The sequence below is a fragment of the Tachyglossus aculeatus genome, chromosome 22 (genome assembly GCF_015852505.1).
Source record: "Tachyglossus aculeatus isolate mTacAcu1 chromosome 22, mTacAcu1.pri, whole genome shotgun sequence".
NCBI classification, from domain to species: domain Eukaryota; kingdom Metazoa; phylum Chordata; class Mammalia; order Monotremata; family Tachyglossidae; genus Tachyglossus; species Tachyglossus aculeatus.
This window is the reverse complement of record NC_052087.1, coordinates 19,317,756-19,322,299: the sequence shown is the minus strand read 5'-3', so window position 1 is coordinate 19,322,299 and position 4,544 is coordinate 19,317,756.

Genomic DNA, 4,544 nt, shown 5'->3' with positions numbered 1-4,544 from the left:
TGCAAATCTCCTTTGCCTTGTTTCTGGAGAGCAAAAGGGTAAGGCCAATGAAAGATCCTCAGAGGCTAAACCTCGGAGTTGTTCTTCTAAGTGGGGGAGATCTATTTTAAATTCAAACTGGTAACTGGAAAGATTTCAGATTTTTGCAGTCTGATGTTCTGGGTCACTTTTCTGAGGGCTGGGATTACCATCTTGGCCTTCCAAGCTAAATTCCTGGGATATGGAACTGTCTTAGAACACTGCTAATTGGAGCAGGGCAGACCCACTTTCACAGAGCAGGTAAAGAAGTTGGAGAAGCAGTGGGGTCTAGTGGAAAGAGTCAGAGGACCTAGGTTCTAATCTCAGCTCTGCCACTTGCCTGCTGTGTGACCTTGGGCAAATCACTTCATTTCTCTTGGCCTCCGGTTCTTCTTCTGTAATACAGGGATTCAGTATCTGTTCTCCCTCCTACTTTAGATGTGAGCCTTGTGTGGAAAAGGAATAGGATAATCAAGGTACTTGATTATCTTATATCTACTCCAGTGCTTAGTATAGTGCTTGGCATGTAGGAAGCTTAACAGACATCACAATCATTAGGAAAATGTGCACTAGATCAGGCCACAAAGGAATTGGGGAGGGATGGGGAGAAAAGAGGAGGAGAGAAAGGCTGGGGATAGTGGGCTTCTGGGATGAATCTTTCAGAGGGTGTTCAGATTCAAAACTGGCATAGTGTAATACAGATCTGCTCTGACTAATAAATACTGGTATAAAATGAAGAAAAACCCACCAACCTTTACATTTCTTCCTCCTTGCTACTGCCTTACCCATCTTATCTCCTTCTGCTTTTTCCCCTTTTTTCAGTTTTATTTATGCCCCATCCTCTGAAGTTCTCAGCACCCTGCTGATGTCATTTATCATTTTTGTGGGTCTTCTCTCCCTTGTCATCTTCCAGTTTGTTTGCCTCTCCTTTTCCCTTTGGAATTTCTATCTCTTTAATGTTCTGTCCTTTCCCTATTTTCCTGTCGTATGCTTTTTTCACTCTCTCCTTTGTCTTTCCCTCACCCGCATCAGGAGAGTCTGTGCCTTCTGGCACTCTGCCCTCCATGAGACTTCTCTCTTCTCCAATGAGAGGCCTGGGGCCCCTAGGGTTTTCTAAGCCTACAAAATGACGGCAGGCCCGCCCAATCCCCAACAGGCCAGGGTGAATATTGCTCTCTGGTCAGGGTTTACCTGAATGCTCAACAATGACTGGTACCTTCCACTTCCAAAGACAACAGTTGCATCAGAAAGGTGTGTAGACCGGGGCCTACACTGACCAAATTTCATTCTTTCTTCAAGCTCGCTGTCTCTGCTCTATCTTCAAAAGAGCCTGCCCATCGTCCTGTGGCTGCATCTCCAGTTCCTAGATGTGAAGCTGTGCTGTAAACTGCCTGTTCAGGAAGCTGCAGATTGCCCACTTTGCTCAGGGATGCAAATAAGCTGACAGTGGCGTGTGATCTCCTTGGGTAGAGGCAGGACCGAAACAAGGGGATTCACAGTGCTGCCTGGCAGAGCTACCTTCTCCCTCCCCTCTCCCTACAAAACCCCAACTGGGAGAATTGTTGTAGGGGGATTCTAATAATAATGATGGCATTCATTAAGTGCTTACTATGTGCAAAGCACTGTTCTAAGTGCTGGGGAGGTTACAAGGTGATCAGGTTGTCCTATGGGGGGCTCACAGTCTTAATCCCCATTTTATAGATGAGGGAACTGAGGCACAGAGAAGTTAAGTGACTTGCCCAAAGTCACACAGCTGACAATTGGAGGAGCTGGGATTTGAACCCGTGACCTCTGACTCCAAAGCCTGCGCTCTTTCCACTGAGCCATGCTGGATTCTGGACTCGAGGGAATGGTGAGTGCTCCTGTCCATCAATCATATTTATTGAGCACTTCCTGTATGCACAGCACTTGGGAGAGTACACTATTTCAATACAACAGACACATTTCCTGTCCACAATGAGCTTACAGTCTTGGCCTGGCTCCAAGCTTAAGGTTTCCAGGACTCCTAGGCATCCTGGAATTTCCTCACAGCATCAGTTGTGGCTGGCAGGGCAGAGAAAAAGGCAAGTCCAGCCGTGGTGCCCTGAGGCTCCCATGAGCCAGAGAATCCACATTCTTTTATGGTGCTTCTGTGGTGGTATTAGTGAGGAGTGGTGGAGTGGAAGCAACCCTGAGATATGGTGGGAAGGATGGGTCTGGGCTGTGTTAAGAGTTGGGTCTATACTGCACTGCTGGTCTCCTCCACTCCCAACCAAATTGGATGGTCCATGACTCACATGCAAGGAGGGGCTTGTGATCTGGGGAGACCACAAGAATAGAATGGCTCAGTCACTGGATGATGGTATCTGCCAAAACCCTCAGTGGTTTCTCCATGATGGGCACAGGAGCTGCCACAGATCTCAGCTAGGGCTGGAAACCCCACACGATGAGTTCAGCCAGGCAGGGAGTAAAAGAATGACAGGAGCAAGTTGTTTTTCTGCAATCTCACATCCCCTCCTGCCTCCAGGGCATCTCTATATGGATGATGCTTGCAATATCACTGAGAATTATTCCTGCATTCAGTATATAAGTAAAATACAATTATCCATTCAATGCTGCAACTTTTTATGTTAACTCCTTTGCAACTAACCTTTCCACTAAATATGTAGCAATTAGCTAGCTTACCATCTATTATAATTTAATTAGGTTTTGAAAATTGCTTTGCTTAATGTCAGTTGAGAGTACAGGATAAACAATTGAAAACTAAGCGCACAAAATGACCTCATTGGTCTTAAAAACATTTCTACCAGCCTGTGTAGCTGAAATCCAGAACTATCCCAAGCATTTGAAAGCTCAAATTCACATCAGCGCTCAAAGAAGACCCCAACAAAGCTCTGCTCGGCTGTTGTCCATTTCCAAGACTACTCTAGGTTTACCTGATGGTCATCATTCATCGTTCATCGGTCATCGTAACCCTGCCATTACAGGCCTTTTCTGTCTCGACTTGTGTAAGCTCACGTATGCCCAGACTTCCTTCACCTACACCTCCCCCCACTTCATTTGCTTGCTAGGAGATGCACTCAGTTACAGGACATAGTTCCAAATAACCTCCCTGGGGGCCAGGTTTTCAGGGCCTTTCAGGGCCTGGGCTGAGATGTCCAGGTCTGCAGAAGCCAGTATTCTAGTTTATACTTACGTTTGTCCACTGGGTACCCATTTGTCCCCAGGTACCTGAGCCCACTGTTGGGTAGGGACTGTCTCTATATGTTGCCAACTTGTACTCCCCAAGTGCTTAGTACAGTGCTCTGCACACAGTAAGCACTCAATACACATGATTGATTGATTGATTATCTTGCTGCAGGTTTTGTACCTGATCCCTTGTTTGGTATTCAGGTAATTTCATTCTGAACAGGAAGCTGTTTTATTTACTTTACCACACAGCCTATTTCCAGGATCTAGTTAGGCCTCAAATGGGAGAATCTCATAGAATTACAAGCATGGGTTACTTTTTTTAGTTCGTCCCCTTCTGTAGTACCTGCTGTTTTTCTTTTAACCTGGACAGTGGCATATAGTGTGGCCCTACATGCAAGCAGTTCTCAGCAGTAATGGGGGCAAGGTGAAGTCTTTCCAGAAAAATGGGAGACTCATGCTGTTCTCTCCACCCAACTCTTCTAAACATTGATACCCAACCTCCCCCTCTCACTCCCTGCAAAATGCACTCTGTCACTATTTGCATTTGCAGATGTATGTCTTTTATTTGCCCATCTGCATGTACCATTTTAAATGATACGGCCCCATAGGGCTGAGATCTGGTCTATTTAACCCAATTTATCCAGCTCCAAGCACAGTTTCATGTACAGCTAGATCTGTGCTTAGTAAACAGAGAATTGATGAGAAAAAGCTGATCAGAGAAGCAAAAAGTGCTAGTCTTTGATCAGTTTGGAGCAGTCAGGGATGTCAGCTAATAGTCTATTTTGCCTATTGACATGTAATTGGTGTCAATCTTTCTAATCTTTTGTACATGCATCTTTTCTGATGGAGACATTTACATGGGTACATTTATAACATGCATGCACACAAAAATGGAAATATTTTATTGATCTTGTCTTCAGGCAAATGTGATTTTTTAAAATACAAATTTGGAGGCCTATTGATTTCCTTATATATATATATATATTTTAATAGAGTGCTGTGGTCATTAGCAATGGATTCTTTTCTACAGTCCTTTGAACAAAGTCTAAGAAAGAGTGTAAAATGCCTTGAGAGAGAAAAGACAGACTTCCAACTGGCATTTTAAACCTGGACTGTACCTTCCATCCCCTTTTCCTCACACTAGTAGCCACTTTACTAACAGCAGCATAGACAGACTCTTCGTTTCAAAAATTGGGCTAACAGCCCTAGATACTCACCAGCTGTGAGTTTTAACAAGCTTTTTTTCACAAAAGCACTCAGTCTGCAAACCTGAATGATTCTTATTGGTTTACTGAATGAGTCTAAGCACTGACTTCTTCAGGGCTTTATCTGGGGCAGGATCTCATAGGATTTCA